The sequence below is a fragment of the Miniopterus schreibersii genome (genome assembly GCF_964146895.1).
Source record: "Miniopterus schreibersii genome assembly, chromosome: 13".
In the NCBI taxonomy this organism is placed as follows: Eukaryota; Metazoa; Chordata; class Mammalia; order Chiroptera; family Miniopteridae; genus Miniopterus; species Miniopterus schreibersii.
The window spans coordinates 9,902,171-9,920,659 of record NC_138113.1 but is presented as its reverse complement, the minus strand read 5'-3'; the positions used below and the strand labels follow the sequence as shown (position 1 = coordinate 9,920,659).

Genomic DNA, 18,489 nt, shown 5'->3' with positions numbered 1-18,489 from the left:
CCTGGTTCAGCAAGGCCTCTAGCCACCTGCAGAGACCCCATCCCCAAAGAGAGCCAGTTCGGCCCCTTCCCTAGGACCTGCCGCCCACCCTCGTCCAACCCAGGCTGTGTGGAGGCGCCGTGATGCTGCTAGCCCTCCCTTGGTGAGACCTCCTCTCCCTTCTGTCTTCTGCGTCATGCTAGCTCTACCGGTTTTCTGACCGTCCCTTTGCTAGCACTTTCCTTGGCTGCTCCTTTTTTACAAAGCCATAACGTGTTGGTATCCTCAAGGTTTTATTCCCCCCCCCCTTTCCCCTCACTTAGATTGACTTAGTTTCCACACCTTCCCTTGTTAATAATACCCAAATCTCCTTCTTCCAGTACCTCCCCCCCCCCACGAGCGCACCTGCAGCCAACGAACTTCAAAGCATCCTTAGGACATGCAGTGCTGAGATCTTGTCGAATGATGAATGAAATTTAAGTTATTACTTGTATTGTCATAGCCTTCCATAGATGCTAAAGAAAGGAGCTCCTTTGTCGGGATGAGACTCCTTCGTAACTAAAACTCTTCAGTAAAACCTTTGTTTCTTCTTTTTCTGCAAATCATAACCACTTGCCAAAAACAGTTATAACCCACTTTTTGTGTGTGTGTGTGTGCGTGTTAAAATACACATAACACAGTATTTACCAGCTTAACCCTTTTAAGTGTACAGGTCAGTGGTATTAAACACATTCTCGTGGTTGTGCAGCCATCACCGCCATCCATCTCTAGAACTCTTCTCATCTGGTAAAATGGAAACGCTGTGCCCGTTAAACAGTAACTGCCCATCTCCCCTTCCCCCAGCCTCCGGCAACCACCGTTACACTTTCTGTCTCTGTGACGGACTACTGTAACTGGAATCGTACAGTAGTGTCTTTTTTTGCGGCTGACTTATTTCACTTAGCGTAATGCCCTCGAGGTCCATTCACGTCGCAGCATATTGCGTAAGTTACTTCCCTTTTAAGGCCGAGTATTATTCTGTCCTGTACATAGCAAATTTTGCTTATCCGTTCATCCGCCAGTGGACGTTTGGGTTGTTTCCACATTTTAGCTGTCGTGAATAATACTGCAGTGAACATGGTTGTATGAACATCTCTTGGAGACTCTGCTTTTAATCCTGTTTTAAAATAGGTTTTTATTGATTTTAGAGAGAGAGGAAGGGGGGGAGAGAAACAGAAACATTGATCAGAGAGAACCATCAGTCCGCTGCCTCCTGCAGGCCCCCTACTGGGGATCCAGCCCACAACCGGGCATCGCCCTGACTCGGAATAGAACCAGGGACCTCTCAGTGCATGGGAAGGTGCTCAGCCAATTGAGCCACACTGGCTAAAGCAGCGTACTTTTTCTTTTTACTACATATTTGCCAAACTGACCTCCAGAAAAAATTGTTCCAATCTAGGGCCCAGCCACTTTCTCACAAAATGAATGTTGTCAATTTTCCTTTGACTAGTCCTTAATTTCTACATTTGCTTGGAGTACAGACATAAAGATTAGGTTTAGAGTTAGGCAGACCTGGGTTTGAAATGGCTCTGCCGCTTATGAGGTGTGTGACTTTGAACTAACCAGTTTGAACACCTCCAAGCCTCAGTGCCTTCATCAGTAAATAGGATGCTAGTGAAGGACTGTCGCAAAGATTGAATGAAATAACAGATGCAAAGCACTTGGTATATAGTGTTTGCCCATAAGAAAGTGAAAATTAGCTCCAACCAAAAAGGTAACAATCTGCCCCGCCATCCATCCATCCACTCCTCAAGCTGGAAGAATAGGCACAGATAAAGCCAGCTGCACAGTTAACAGGATGCAGTGTCCCCTAAGGACATACTGCAGCTGTAAAGTGTCATAATAGCAGCCTTCTTGGAGTGACTACTGCTTTCCTCCTCACTGGGAAACTTCGTTCTCTATGATCACAGATATCAGAAACTTTGCTGTGTGCAATTGTGTCAGTAAGAACGAAGCATCCGTCTCTTGCCTGGAGAATCTGAGTCCTGTTTAACAGAGATGTGGCCTTGATTTACAACCCAGACATAGAGTTTTAAATAAGAGGGGTCACTGTACAAACATTCTACATCTATCTGAACTTTACTGTTTCCACAGCAACAGGACTTTGGGTCCACTTTGCAGTCAGATTGGAGGTTGAGTCCTTTATACACAGCCATGCTTTACTTTGAACTGATCAGAACACTGCTTTAAACTGCATCTGAACTCTGCTAAAGGTTACTATCTTCTAGCATGTGGTATTAAATAGAAGTAGGTATTACATAAACATAGGGCTTCGTTTGGAGCATCTTAGAAATTTCTTTTTAACAACTAAAAATTAAACAGTTTTTGCCTCCAAATGATCATGATTTTGAATTAAGCTTCTAAGAGTTTCTTTTTGTTCTAGTACCCCCTAAGCTGTTACTTGGGTGGTAAAACTTTTTGCCCAGGAAGTTGATTTATTAAAGCCAAATAAAGAACTTCCTGTGTTACAGTGCTCTGTTATCAAGTACCAGCTTTTCTGATCTCTTTGCCAGGCCTTGTGCATTAGTTGCTCTAACTTGATTGCTGTACAATAGACAGCGGTTATGCTCCAAAATATTATTAGCTCCCACGTTAGTTAATTCACTTTTCAGTGCTAAGTACTTAGCAACATCATCTTGCTTCATGCTTGATGGTGAATTCTCCAGGGCAGCTCCAATGTGTCCCAGACCCAGTGGCCATGTAGGTGTGATGTTTAAAAGACAACCTTCCTTTCCCAAATAACCACTTCAACCTTTTCGTCTCAACAACTGTCTGGTTTCTCCCAAGGTGAACACTACCCAGGCATTCGAGTCTTACCTCAGAAGATGAAGGAACCACACATGTCCTTTGGTTTCTACATCTGAATTTTGGGGATTATATTCTCTATGATGGGCATTGTGGTTATTTTAAAATTTTCACTACTAAAAGTACACTGCAATGAATGCTTCATTTGCACCCTCCTAGAATGACAGCATCATCTATTTTCTCAGGCAGCGGTGATGTAAAACACAGTCGAGCCTCCCTAAAACATATGTAGGCTTCACTCAGGCTTGCTGTAGCCACCACTTCTCATCTTTGAAGTCTGAATGCCAAAGCCAGTTTTGTGTAGGAGGCCTGGGCTTGCAGTAGTCTGTGCTGTGAGCTTTGAGGATGCCAGGCTACCCCACCCCCAAGTTTACCATCGGGCCTGCAGTTTCAGCAACAGAGATTCATTCCTTTGGATTTGTAACCTGTCTCTCAGGATGATCCTTTAAACAAAGCTTTTCTCGCTGATTATGGTTATTGTAGAAAATTGAGAACATACAGAGAAGTTGACAAATGAAAATAGAAATTACCTGTAGTTCACGACTCAAACAACACTACTGTTAACGTTTCAGTATTTCCTTCCTTTCCTTTCATAGACATGAAATTGAAAAGACTTAAAACTCTTTTGTTATGTATTTATGCAGCTTTACAGTAAAAGAAATCCTATGAATATCAATTCCAAGCATTTCTCTAAATGTACTTCTGGTTCCTTCATTCATTCAATAAATATTACTAAATACCTGCCGTATGCAAGGTGTCGCGCTACACACAGATTAGTGATATAGAATACCTTCACAGTATGTAAAAATGCACATATTTTTAATTATTTTTATTGTTGAGAGCACACAGATGTCTCCCTTTTTTTCTCCCTCTTGCCCCCACCACCTGGTTCCTGCCCTGCCCCAGAGAAATGCACGTTTTTATAAATCAGTAATCAGACGTGTAACCAGTGCCCAAATTTATGATCTAGCTTTCTTTAAAAGTTGTATAGTATTCAACTGCACTGACTTCACCGTTCCCTATTATTGCAGATTTGAGGGGTTTGCCTCCTTCCTCTTGCTTTTGGATTCTTTCCTTAGACTTTATTCCTCAGAGGAGGTTATCAGATTAAAGGGCATAACTGTTCCTTTTTGAGAAGTATTCTTTTGGGATTCATGTACTTACAAAGGGGCAAACGAATTACCTTGGAGACTTACAAGATGCCTTAGACTTCTCATGAATTCAATCGAGCAGACGGTTTTCTTTCCGTTTAGGAAGGTGGTGTCACAGCGGAGGGCAAAGGCCACGGAAGGTGAACTCTGCCCTCTTCACGGCTCAGTTAGCCTTTCTGAGAGCAGCAGGCCCGCTTGCTAGCATGATGCCCTTTCCACCATTAGGTCAGGCTGTGGATTCCACCAGCCCGTGAGCTCACTGAGAGCAGGACCCTCCATGCCCAGCGTGAAAACCAACAGCTCTTGCTTTTCACTAGGCTTGGCTTTCGGAAGAAGAACCTGCACGCTGATGCAACTACCAGTATGGGTACGCCAATTCATTCTTTCGTATCTCTGCTGACCAGTGATGACTGTGAATTTTCCTGTGGAGATGAGGCCTCCCATCGGCTGGTACTAGGGAACAGGGCCTCGGCCAAAGCAGCTGATACATGGGTGAGAGCTCCCGGTGGTGCCCATTAGTGCCCTACTGAAGAGTTCCCAGGCAGAACCTGCTGAGGGATCCTCCCTGCCGAGCCCCTAGACAACCCATGTGAGACTGGCCATCCCATCGCCAAACCGTCCCTGCCCTGAGCTGCAGACTGTAGCAGATTCAAGTACAGACAGCTGTGGAAACTTCTGGGTGGTTACCTGGTGACAAAGTCCCACTCTCTAAGCTTGATGGGGTGGACACACTTCTCTTTCCCTCCCTCTGTCCAGGGCTGCCCGAACTCTGCCGGTTGGGCAGAGGAAAAGCATGAGAAGGCAAAGGGGAAATTGCTAGGTGTACTTGCTCAGTCCCGAGGGCAAGCTGCAGGCCCTGTGTGTTCATTACACAAGAATTATAAGTAGAGATTTTACCCGGAGATTCATTCATGAGATCATTTAATAAGTATTTATTAAAAGCCCCACTATGTGCCAAGCATTATTCTAAGTGTAAGGGATGCGGGGGAACTATTTCTGTCTTGGAAAGCTTACCTTGTGGAAGGAACAGCAGATGAATGAACAATTAACAAACGCGGGAAGGTTCTAAATAAGTAGAATATACAAAGTACAAACATTAGTGCTAAAATAACCCAGTGTATTAATCACTCTAAATCACTCTCGGAATTTCCCTTCAGGACCAAGCAGAATAAAATTTAAGAAAATTCTTCAGTTCGACTGAATAAACTTAGTGCCTACTTCCTGCAGTGGCTGGGAAGCTATAAAGATGAAAAAGAGGCCCTCGCCTTCTAATAAGGAAGTTCAATGTATTCAACTAACCACAGGATTTGTGCTCGTGTATCTTATTTTGGGAAGGGAGAAGTATTCATGTCTATGCATGGAGCTCGCACATGTCGAAGAAGTGCTTCACGCAGCATATCCCGGGTCCACAAGCTCGGAGCCTGCACACAGCTTGCTTGATGAGCATCTATAGCTCTGATTCCAGGAAAGGGTTTATTTTGTCCCGTTGCTCTTCCCCATTGCTCAGGCTCATCACTGCCCTCCAGCCTCTCCTGGCCTCCCTTCTCCAATGACCCTTCCTCCATGAACTATCAGAGTTTGCTATCTCCTTGCTTTTCTGTTGTCCCTAGGATCAGGAGACACTCTTACCCTTGCCTCTTTCCTTATCTGATTTCCTACAATCACAGACTACTAAGGCAGGAAGAGATCTCGGCATAATTTACTCATATTAGATAAGGCAACTGAAGCCTGAAGAGCTTAAGTGACTTGTCCAAGGTCAAATAACTAGTTAGTTGCTTCCTACACAGGCCATCTTTGCTGGGATGAAGCAGGGGGTGTAGGGGGAGGCTTTCAAGGACAAAGTTTGCAGATTTCAAGGCTCGTGTTTGCCTGCTGCTTGCTGCTACTGTGGAAAGGAAGAAGGCCCCTCAGTTGATCAAGTAGAAGGTAACGCACAGAGCAGTAAAACCACCTAGCCACCCAGAGAAGTATGGGTGGGAACAGGACTACAAGTGGTTAAGAAGTGAGTGGGAAATGGGAGGTCACGGCCAGCTTGCCTGTGAATGAAGTCTGCTGGTGAGGAGAGAAGACGATAATGAAGAACTTAAGTGAGGGCAAGAGGATGCCACGTCAGCTGGAGGGAGGTAGGAGCATGTTGGCGGGCAGAGGGTAGGCTCATTCATTGGAAAAGACTGCAGGTGTTAAAGAGGAAAATAATAAACCAAGCAAGGCTCAGGGGAAGTGGACAGGGATGAGATTAAAACCATAGTGGGGCCCAGCTGGCGTGACTCAGCGGTTGAGCGTCGACCCAGGATCCAAGAGATCAAGGTTCGATTCCAGGTCAGGGTGCATGCCCAGGTTGTGGGCTTGATCAAGGATGTGCAGGGGGCAGCCGATCAATGACTCTCTCATCATTGATGTTTCTATCTCTCTCTCCCTCTCTCTTCCTCTCTCTGAAATATATATATATATATATATATATATATATATATATATATATATATATATATATATGACACCATAGTGGGAACGATTTCTTGGCATATTCTGCCATTAACTATCTATTTGCCTCTAACCATCCAGGCAGGGTTTGCTCACTATTGCGGCCCGTACTTGTCACAAAGTAGAAACTCTATAATACTTGTTGGAGGAATAAATGAATGATAAGGGAACCTCCTAATGCTGCACTTATGTGCTTGGTAGCAAAAGCTTAAGTCCAAATTAAAGGGGGAAAAAGAGGCAAGAAAGGTTGAAATACCACACAGGTGCCTGCTTTGGTCTCTTTGGCCAATGTACTGGATGACACCCAGAAAACTAAGACAAATTATCAGAAGTCACTGCCACACAGAGAAACTGACAGTTCTGGTGACTTCAGTGCTGATGTTAATTGGAACTGTACACTACAGAATAAAATTATTTATCATTCTCAGTTCTAGATGCCAAGTAAAATTTATTATATAAATCTTTATATGAGGACACTGAATAGCAAAGTAGCTGGTGCCCTTGACAGAAATTTTACCAAAAACGATAGATAAATTATACATATGCACAGGGATACTATTCAAAACATTTAACAACTGGTATGACATAGAGCCCACAGCCCAGCCCTAAGCAACCCGTGTGGCCACACCTGTATATGCTGACTTTGGGACTGCACATGGCTGTTGCTTATATTCATGCTTAGAGACCAACAGCTAAGTTTTGAAAAGGCTATTTTGGCAGGTTGAACAGAGTGTGCAAAGCAGCGTTGCATGCTTTCAGAGCAACATCCTGGACAAATTCTTAGCCCGATGCTTCTCTATTCATTAGAGCAGAACTTGCCTCACTATTCCCTCAATGTTGTCCTCCAGACTTCAGCAAACCCTGATACTGGCCACTTGCTGTAATCTCTATGTTCCTTCACTCATCTAACTCCAGAGCCAGCCGCACCTGCAGGAAGCCTGCCCTTCCCTACTCCATATGCTTATTAACTTCACTGGCCTATAATTATCCCCAGTATCTGCCACGCACCCTTGTCATATACTTAACAGACCAGATTCTTGACAAAATTTATCCTTAGAAAAGACTTAAAATTTTATGGCATGGAGGACCAACAGTAGAAAACCAAGTTTTAAGAAGTTGAAGACTGAGTATAATACTAAGAGATACAATTATAACCCACTGATTGTTCTTGTGGGTCATGTAGAGACTCAATCTCTAATTTTGAAAGACAGAAAACCAAATACAGAAATGACAGGCTTCTATTACTGCTTAAGGAAAAAAGGACTTCCCTGTGTTGTACATTGTATTTTGCACTTTGAAACCAAAGGAAGCATATCTGATGGAATGTCTCCAAAAATCCAGGGATGTGTTAGTCAACAACCCACAGGCAATTGCCACAACTGTTCAGCCTCCTATGGAAGGTGGAACTGATTGCACGGGATTATAATTAAGCAATCATTTGATAGGACTATAGGCTGAATTGCAGGCCCCCCCATTCATATGTTGAAATCCTAACCCCCAGTACTTCAGAATGTGACTGTATTTGGAGATGGGGCCTTTAAAGAGATAATTAAGGGAAAACAAGGCTGTAAGGGGGGCCCTAATCCAATCTGACTGTCCTTTATAAGAAGAGGAAACTTAATCACACAGAGACACCAGGTGAACGGATTAAGAGGTACAAATTGGCAGTTATAAAAATAGTCATGGGGATGTAAAGTACAGCATAGGGAACATAGTCAATAATATTGTAATAATTATGCATGGTGGCAGATGGATACTAGACTTACCAGGGTGAGCACTTCATAAGGTATACATAAACGTCTAATCACTATTTTGTACACCTTAAGTTAATATAATATTTTATGTCAACCATAATTGAAAAATAAATTTTAAAAAGAGAGAGACACCAGGGTTGTACTCATGTGAGGACATAGTGAGAAGGTAGCCATCTACAAGCCAAGGAGAGAGGCCTCATAAAAAACAAAACCTGCCAACACCTTGATCTTGGACTTCTAGCCTCCAGAACTGTGAGAAAATATATTTCTGTTGTCTAAGCCACCTGGTCTGTGCATTTTGTTATGGCAGCCCTAGCACACTAATATAAATATTAGATACTTATTGCAGGCCTAATGCGCAAGGGTTACAGTGACAGTCTCCTCAACTGGGCTGTAATTATTTGAAGGCAGGACCTAAGTCTTATATTTCTTCATATTCCCCAAATGCCCAGTAAAGTTCCCTTCATAGAGCAGGACCTCAACACAAAAAGTTTAATTGATAATATAAAAGAAAGCCTAAGACAGAGTCACTGCCTTCAAGATGTTTGAAAACTCGTATTAAATCAGACAGGTCTGGCAAAGTAGCTAGCAAAGCAGGGGTGCATATGGGGGCAAAGGGGGAGCACTAAGGGATCCACAGGAGCATTTGTGGAGTGGTTGATGGCTCAGATTCAGACGGGAAGGGAAGAGGCAGCGGGAACCCTGGGAGAGAAGACAATGTAGGCAAAAGCAGAGCGTTGGAAATGCTTCATGTTCTACGACAGAGAATAATTTTTCCAGCTAGAACGGCATGATCGTGCAAAGAAAAAGAAAATACACTGCATTTTGAGAGTTTTGAATGCCAGTCTTAGACTTCGGGGCTGGATCCTTGTCCTAGCTCCCTTCTGGAACTAGACCTCAGATACTATTCCCACCTGGTTGTGGGAGTTGAGGCAGGGGGGGAGGGGAGGAAAGACTGGCAGGTGGAATTGCAAAGCGCGGGGAGGAGGGAGATCAAGAGACAGCAAACTGGGGCATAGCTTGGATCAAGATAAATGAACCAGAGAGGCAGAGCTACTTGCAAGGTAACCGGCCGAACCCAGGGGCACCGCAGAGCAGGCTCTGAAAGGAGGGTGGGGAGCAGCGCCTGGGGCCACTCGAGTGTAGCACGAGAGCTTTGTGGGGGCCACGTCTAGGGGTGCGGAGGATGGCACTAAGAGATTGTAGATGGTGAGGGATCACTGAAGGTTGTTGGCTAGAGGGCAACAAAATGCTATTTTGGAAAAGCCAATGAACTACACTGTGTAACTAGGGCTAGAAAGGACAGCGAGGTATGATTTGATGGTTTTGAAAATCGTTTTGAAAACACTCCGTTTCATCTTTCTTTGCTCACCATAGTGCCTGACTGTCAGGCCTTAGTAAATAAATGATAAATGTGAAATGAATGCCTTCTGCAAAATGACTGCTTTCATCTTTAGACTAAGAATATCTCCTAGAATAAGGTAATCAATTAATGTCATGGTTTATAGATCAAATTCCTGTGAATTTGGACAATGTTAATCAATTCTATATAGCGTAACAACTCCTGGATGAACTAACAGAACTGAGTTTGAACTTTGGTTGAAAACTATGCCAGAACTGAAGCAGCTTCGGGGATCTTGGAAGCCGGAGCCCATTAACTGTCCTTCTACAGCACTGCTTTCAGATCAGATCGCTTCACCACCTTTGTGCCTGTATTTCTCAGCTCAAAGTTCAATTCCTGGGATAAAACATGTTGTTGGCTAAGCAAAGAGCAAACATCAAACTCTATGTTGGGGGTTGATGGCACAGTGTCATTACTGATAAACAACCCCATCAAAACCATGTATTGGACATACTAGGCAGGAGCAGCCCCCAAAGATAATTCCAGGCACACAAAAATAACTGATGTCCACTCTAGGTACTTCCACTTCAATATCCCACCCTGAAAAGTGTGTGGACAGGTGACTGGACAAGATGCTGCTTACTTGCCCTTCTACCCCTGAGAAGTTCTCACATCATAATTAATATTTGTCATTCTAGAGGCCAAATCCTACAGATAATGATAAATTCATGGGTTGGGGAGCTCATCTATACAGAATTTCATTTCCGAGAATTTCCAATGTTGTTCAGTACATCCATGATCTGGTATATTAACATTTTATCATTGTAGCATAACAAAGCACATACAAAAGTGGACAAATCATAAGTGCTCAGCTCAAAGAATGTTCACAAAATGAACAATAAGTGTAATCAGAACCCAGATTGTGAGACAAAATATAACCAGCACCCCAGAAAGTCTCCCTCAAGCCCTCTTCCTCCCAGCAAAGGAAACCACTAAACTAACTTCTACCAGTGAACTGCATGAAACCTTTGACACAGAAACTGCAGTCACTGGAAAAACTAGTGATAGGTTCATAGAAAACTAAAAATATGTAAAACAAAAAATATGGCATTTATGAACTCTAGGGGGGAAAAATGTACTAGAAATAAAACATAACCATAGTACACCATTTGGTTCAACTGTAAGGATTATTTATACAATTATCATAATATAATCACTGACAACTAATTTATCCCAAAATTATGAAAACTTATGAGTTCTCTGAGGGGCCCCAATTAAGTAGCGATCATCTTCCCAACCTGAGTTCTGAACAAACTGAGAAGTAAAACAAAAGAGTGGCAGAGAGAAATAAAGGAGCCACTTTTATCATAACTGATAGAGGCCAAGTTGAGGGTGTAGCATCAAGTCTTTTTGCAAAGTGGGGTGGTTATCACAGGACCAAACTTGGGTAGAATTACTCCCACAGTTGGAGGCAGTGCTGGGCCAAGGCAGGCTTTCTCAACAGTCCTTGGTGTTGCCCATTTGGCCAACAGGAGCTCCTTCCAGTCAGCAGGTGCCTGTTTTCCATATAACACCACTAGACTGTCAAAGTTGTCTTTAGAAAGCAGTTTAGTTTTATAAGGAAGAAAGTTTATCTCCAATTCTTTCGGTAAAAAGAAAACCATTCTAGGCAGCATTCATGTAGGAGTGTGTTTTAATTAAGATATAGCTAGCGCTATAAAAAAATAAACTCCTAAATGTGTAATGTCTCCAACACAATATAAATTGATTTCTTGTTCATGTAGCAGGCCAAATCATATGTTCCTCATCAGCGGAGGCAGCTTTGACATTTTCCACACAAGGCTTCCAAGGTTGCACTAGTCATCTCAGCACAGAGAAATATGCGAGGGCGGTTTTCATGGGCCAGGGCTGGAAGTGTCACTCATTTCCACTCACATTCAGCGGGCTGAAGACCTAACTGTAAAGGAAGCTGGGAAATGTAGTCTAGCCACGAGTGCAGAAAGGAGAGGAGACTGAATTTTGGTGAACAGCTATCAATCTCTGCCACTGGGTGTGTGGTTCAATTGGGCAGAACCTTCTCTCTTTCCCATTGCCTCCTGTGCCTAATACATAATAAACACTCAATAAATATTTGTCGAATAAATAATATTGTGGAAATAGCATGGGCTTCAAAGTCGAGGAAACCTAAATTCTAATTCAGGCTCTGTCACTTTCTAACTATATTAATTTAGGCGAGTTACTTAAATTTCCCAAGCTTCAGTTTCTCGTCCATATAATGGAGATGAAAATATGCTTTTTATCTGCTTCCTAGGCTATACCAGAAAGCTGTGGGGATGGACAGTGACTACAAGTGTACCAACAAGAATAGTATTGTGAATAGGCCTCTTCGATTCCCTCTCAAATAGCTCTGAGGGGGGTGGGGGAGCCGGTGGCTGTCCCATCAGTGCTCTGAAAGAGCGGCAGCATCCAAGCAGCCAGGAAAGCTGCCATTTCCCTGCTTTTCGGCTGCAGCTGCCTGGTGTGAAGCCTGCTGTCCAGTGGTCAAGACCTAGGCCGAGGCTGCCGGTGCCTAGTGCCCATGCTCCCGCCGTCCCTCCGGAGCCCAGCGCTGCTCTGTCACACGAGCCGCCCAGTTTGTCCAGTCCCACCAGGACTGATGTAGAAATGCCCAGAACAGAGTCAGCAGATATTAGTGACAGGAAACTTACAGCACTCATGACATCCCTTCCACTTCCACCCAAATTTGCCCCACACTCCTTAGACTGAGTCATTTCTCAGGACATCCTTAATTCTTCAAGCAAATAGGTCCCTTCCTACCAGGCTTCTGGATATTCCCAGACCTGTCAGAGCTCTGGATCCAGGTTAGGTGGCCAAACTTGGACTCCCCCACCTTGCCCCACCCCGACCCCCATCTTTTTCTCTACAGGGTTGATGTTGGCCATTCAATGAGGTAAAGCGGGTACAATACCATCATGAAGGTGCACAGTAAGTATCGATTCCTTTCACATTCCTTGGGATTCTTCTGGCACCACTGACGTTCATAGGCCATCATCTATCCCCTGGAAGGAGCCCCTGGCTACCTGCACCCTTGAATGCTGGGGCAGATGGTTTAGGTGCTGCATTACTTTGGTATCTAGGGCAAGATCAGCAAATTCAAAGTTAACAGACAATTTTGGATATAGGGCCCAGGGAGCTTAACTTTTCAAAATAGAAAATAGGAAGCTAATGTAGCCACAAGGGAATGATATCATGAGAGCAGCATATTTACACATATGATTTTCCCAATTATCCACAGATATTTACTATTCAAATGGGCTGTGGGAGTTCCTAATGGCGGTGTTAGTATCCTAACAGCTGCAGTATATGAGACCCTCATTTCAGTCCTGATAGGAAGCCAGAATCAGACCTCAAGATGCACATGAAAAGAGGGAAGAAAATATGCAAAATAAACATGGTATGCCAACCAATGTCTTCTGGAGGAATTAGCCAAAACGAAGCATGGACAACAAGAGGTACTTGCAGTGACTAAGGAATTATCAGATAAGGAATGACCAGAAGGTAGATGTCTAACTGCTTTGATTATGGCAAGAGTGAGACGCTGCAGAAGGAAAATCAGAAGAACTTTGTGATGAGTTAGATATGGAACATGATAGAGGGAAAGGAAGAGAAAACAACCATGAGGTAATAAGTGAAAGGTGCCAGGTAGAGCTCCTGAGCCTAAAGCATGGCACTGAGAGGTAGGAGACCTGTCTCTGTCACTTTAAACAACTTACCTATCCCAGAACCTTGGGATGGTACTTATGAGGTTCAAGGTCCTTGGGCTCAGTTTCCTCATTTGTAATGTGCCTCTATCAACCTCATAGTATTCCTGTGAGGCCCAAAGACAATGCTACGCAAGAAAGTGCACCACAAGCTACAGTGTCCTGGACAGGTGGAAGCAGTACATCTCACCATCCTCATCCTCATCACTGTCAGTAGGAAAGTTGGAAAGGGGTATAGTTTCAGGCAGAACACAATAATTTTAAATATACTAAAATGTTGGCATAATGTCCGGATGGAGAGAGCAGCTAACAGCTAATATTGGGGAATGAATTAAGAAGTTAATGAGTCAGGGACATTATATATAACAAGAACATGTTTCCAAGGAGTCTAGTTTTCTAGTTTATCGATATAATTTTGGAGTGTGGACTCAGCTATAGAATGAAGGTTTATAATCACTTGCATGATGTAGAAGTATACACAGGACACCCTAGGGCCAATGTACTAGTATTTCCGTGCTAAGGAAGCCTGCTAAGGAAGCTGCCACACTACAGACCCTTGACCGGAGGCATGTCCACCCATGTGCACTACACAGAAAATGGCAAAAACAAACAACACTGAAATGAGAAAAATGGTGTAGGAGTAAGTAGAAAACAAAGGAAGAAAGAATAAAGTGGGAAAGTAAAAAGAGATGCTGAGTAAAGGATATTTGCTCACTGGATGCAATTATAAATAAAAGTGAAAAAATATTGGCACATACCTGAGAATATAAATTGGTGAACTGGACTATCGTGTAAAATACATTGCATTATACGTGCAAAAAAGAAAAATTGTTGTTGGAAGGAACCCTGTGATGGTTCCTCATGTAAAGCGGAGCTCTCTTCATAAAGCAAGTGATCACTCCCATTTAATAAATGGGTGAATTGATTAGCTGCACAATTTACCACTTTGGTACAACTTTATTGTCATCTACTAGGCCTCTTTAGATCAAACTAAGGATATATGTTGAACCTTCAACAAGAGACAAGCCATTTTCTATCTTCTCTGCCAAGTAGGTCTTCTTTAATAAGTGCCCTGGAGATGCCACACCACTTCTCCTGCCAAGAGTAACCATGCAGTGAATGACTGAAGGAGTGGGCCCCAGTGAAACTGAAAAGATGCCTAATTGTCAACCCAAGTTGAAGAGGCGAGAAACAACGAGAAAGCAGAGGAAGCTGTCAGTAGACAGAGGAAAATTAATATACAGAGAAGCCACAAGCCAACAAGATGTAGCTCATAAAAAGAAGACAGCCTTCCAATTTCAATTTGAGTATGTACACATCCTAAGTATGTACTAGGTTCAAGGTCCTGGGTTACCTGCCTTATTTCTTTCCATTCTCCCTGAGTCTCTGTGAAGGAGGCAATCTGATCACCTTCAAAGGCTAAAAGAGGCAGAAACTTGCTCAAGGTCATAAGCCACTAGGGAGTGGCAGAGTATGGACTCCAACCCAAGTTTGGCTGACTCCAAATCTATGCTCGCAACACTGTGTTGTGCTCCACCCCACCCCCATTCTCATTCCGTCCCTGGAAATTGGAATAGACAGACTGAGCAGTCCTCCCTATTCAGATGCCATGAAATAGTCCTCTCCTCCTCTGACCAGTCTGAAATGTCAAAATGAATCTTACTGGTTTACACCAGGAAAAATCACAGTATCAGATCATTCAAGAAACTATGCTTGCACAGCTGTCTGATGGACGAGGTAAGTGATATACCCGCTCTGAGCTCTTGCCTTCTGGGGAAGGGAAGGATGGAAGGAATATAGGACCTGTGGGGTCAGGAAATAGGAGAAAAGGTTAGAAAGTCACTCTTAGAACAGGGTTAACTTTTTAAAAAGTAGATTAAAAAGAAGGTCAGCAGGAGAGATCAGCTGCAGGAGATATCGATGGGGGGGTGGTGGTCAGGAGAGCAGACAGGCTGAGTGGAATGTGACCCATCCTGTATGGGAGGGTGAGGCCTCAAGTATGTTGGGAAAATGGGACTTTGCTTCTCTGTGAGCCAGGTGAGCTAAGAGCTGGACCTTCATTTAGAATGGGGGGTAAAAGTTCCTGCTAGAACTAAAAATCACAAGATAAAGTTAATTAATGAATTAACTAATTTCATATTTGTTAATAATTTACTAATCAAGCTCTTAACAGGTTGTAAGATAAGTTTAAACAATGAAACTACGTACCTCCGACTTACCAACTTCATACAGTATGTAATCTAAGATTTCCACACTCAGCAGCAAACTGGTTTTGCACTCTCCTTGTCTGTACAAGTTGGGATTAAAAAACAATAATGTAGCAGGGACCCTGGAGAGAATAAAGAGAAGTGAGTTTGCAATCCCCGGGCCTTGGTCACCTACTTAACACCCCCACACACTCTGTGTACTGAATTAAGATGTAGCACATCCTTGTTATCTTGTTGTGGTTCACGGCAGAGTAATTAGAAAACAATGCCTCTTCCTGGACTCCCTGTTTGAGATTATTTTCTTTTCTGTACACGTCCATCTTTACTTTCTTTAGTATGCAGAGTGAAAACAAAAGTCCTCTTATTTATTTATTAAATATAAAAGTATATTTTAATATTCAATCTGTGTTTTCAAACAAGCCCCCCGTCTCCCGCACATGGAGATTCTTATATTTCCCCAAGGGTCAAGGGGGTCCTGGTTGAGAACAACTAGATGAAGATATAGAGAAATCTAGACTCTTGAGTAGGAGCAGCGGCATCAGCTCCTGCAAGGAAGGCCTACCCACCTGCTGTTTGCAGTGTTTGCTGAGTCTGTTTCATCACACTGCTTCCAGAAGGAATGTGGAGGCCAGTGGGCCACTGAAAGTCATAATCCGACATTTAGGGTCACTGAGTTCTCAGGCTGATTAAAGTTAAAAGCTGTCATTCTCAGTGTGCCTCTATTCTAGAAATATTAATATTTTAGCCAAAGTGATCCTTAAAATATTAAATAGCTGGTCAGCATGACTACTAGACAATCTGAATGAACGTTGACCGTAAACAACTGATAGTTATATTCGACCTGAAGGTCACCCTGAGCTTAGCAATGGAGGAAAAGTATGAATAAATACCTGGCCCTCCCTCAAAAAATATTTGTGAATTGTAAGATTACATCTCAGAGCAAGAGCTAGAACTGGTCGATGCCAAAAGATAACAGTAAGGTTTAAGTTATTTCTTGTAAGTGGAAGTTAGGAAAAAATCAGATATCATGTGAGAGAGAGCAACACACAGGCCAGAAATGATGACGGGTTTTCAAGAAAACAAGGACATCTGGAAACAAGGAGGCAAAGTAGGTATGCCTAAAAACAAAAAACAAAAAAAGACACATAAAATCCATAAGGGGGGGAATGGAAGAGAAAAGCCAGAAGGAAGACTCAGAATATCCAAGATGATGGAATGAAGATCGTGTCTTACTTGACTACTGAGAAAATAATAATAAGAATATATCCATGACACTCTTAATGGAAAGGACACATTTTAAAGGACAGAAGCAGGATAGCTGCTTTCCTCCTGTTCAAGCAACTATCTAGGGAGCTATATTTGCTCTAGGGATCTGGAATCCAAGGGTAGGCACAGGGATGAGGCAAGGCTGGCCCACAGGCTATAACTGATGGAGCCAAGGGAAAGACAGTGTCCTGGGCAAAGCTGGGAGTGTGCCAAACACAGAGCCCCACGGAAGCGCCAGGCCAAAGGATCTGGGCAAAGAGGCAGAAATAGCCAGGTGCTGGGCAAATAAACAGGGACTGAGGTCCCAGGACGAGGCAGGCAGTTGAGAAGGACAGGTGGGAGGCAGAACCTGGGGTTTCCCAAGGTGCTGAGAAATTTTTATGGGGCTTTTTAGGGGGCTAAGCTAGTTTTACTTCAATGTAATAGAGCCAAGCTCTTAACTTCAGGGAGAAATAATAGGCACAACAACAAAAATAATGGTAACTGCTCTTTATACCCATTGTGGGTTTTGTTTTGAATCTTGGTTCCACCACTCACTGGTGACATAAAGGGTATAATTTTACAAGTAACTTAACTTCCCCCACATAAGTTTTGCCTTGTTTTAAATGCAGATAATAACACTTTCCCACTCTCTGCCTGGATGATTCTATCCATCCCCTGTGGCATTAAACGTCTATGTGTTAGTAACTCCAAAATTCACTTCTCCAACCCTAAACCTCTCCTCTGAGTTTCAGACTCCTGCATCCAAACACAAGTCAAACTTACCAAAGGCAAAATGAAGTTCTTCAGATTTTCCTCCAGGGTCAAGAACCCTCGACCTCATCTAAAATTCTTCACCTCGCCCGGCCGGGCATGGCTCAGTGGTTGAGCATCGACCTAGGATCCAGGCGATCAGGGTTCGATTCCCAGTCAGGGCACATGCCCGGGTTGTGGGCTGCAGCCGATCAGTGACTCTCATCATTGACGTTTCTATCTGTCTCCCTCTCCTTTCCTCTCTCTGAAATCAATAAAGATATATTAAAAAAAAAAAAAGAGTATAAAATTCTTCACCTCCATAAATGTCACCATTAGTCAGTTGATTCCTGGATTTCTCCCCTTCCCCCTCAGTCTTAATATCCAATCCCATGACTCCTGGAATCAGGTCCAAAATCTTTTCGAAGGCCAAGGCCCAACTCCTTGAGTCCTCCTATCCTTGCCTTAAAATAAATCTGGCCAAAACCACAATGAGATATCACCTGTCAGAATGGCTGTCATAAAAAATCAACAAATAACAAGTGCTGGCAAGGATGTGGAGATAAGGGAGCCCTCATGCACTGTTAGTGGGGTTATAAATTAGTGCAACCACTATGGAAAACAGTGTGGAGATTCCTCAAAAAATTAGTAGAGCTGCCATGTGACCAGCAATTCCACTTGTGGATATTTATCTGAAAACAACAAAAACACTAATTTGAAAGAATATATCCACCCCATGTTCACTGCAGTGTTATTTACAATAGCCAGGATATGGAAGCAGCCTATGTGTCTATCAGTAGATGAGTGGATAAAGAAGATGTGAAACACACACACAGAATATTACTCAACACTAAAAAGGAATGAAATCTTGCCCATTTGCAACAACATGAATGAACCTAAAGGGTATTGTGCTAAGTGAAATAAGTCAGCAAGAGAAAGGCAAATACCGTATGACTTCACTTAATATGTGGA

General features: G+C 43.1%; 1 long non-coding RNA gene across 1 annotated transcript in view; it reads right to left on the bottom strand.

Moving 5' to 3' along the window:
* Nucleotides 1–10,910: 10,910 nt before the first annotated feature.
* LOC308566652 overlaps nt 10,911–18,489 on the bottom strand; it is a 70,389-nt gene continuing 62,810 nt past the window's right edge. The window contains exons 9-12 of the long non-coding RNA XR_014000212.1: nt 17,551–17,782; nt 15,521–15,641; nt 12,520–12,684; nt 10,911–11,508 (exon numbers count right to left, since the gene is read on the bottom strand). This is a non-coding gene — a long non-coding RNA (uncharacterized lncRNA). The remainder of the gene's footprint in view (nt 11,509–12,519; nt 12,685–15,520; nt 15,642–17,550; nt 17,783–18,489) is intronic.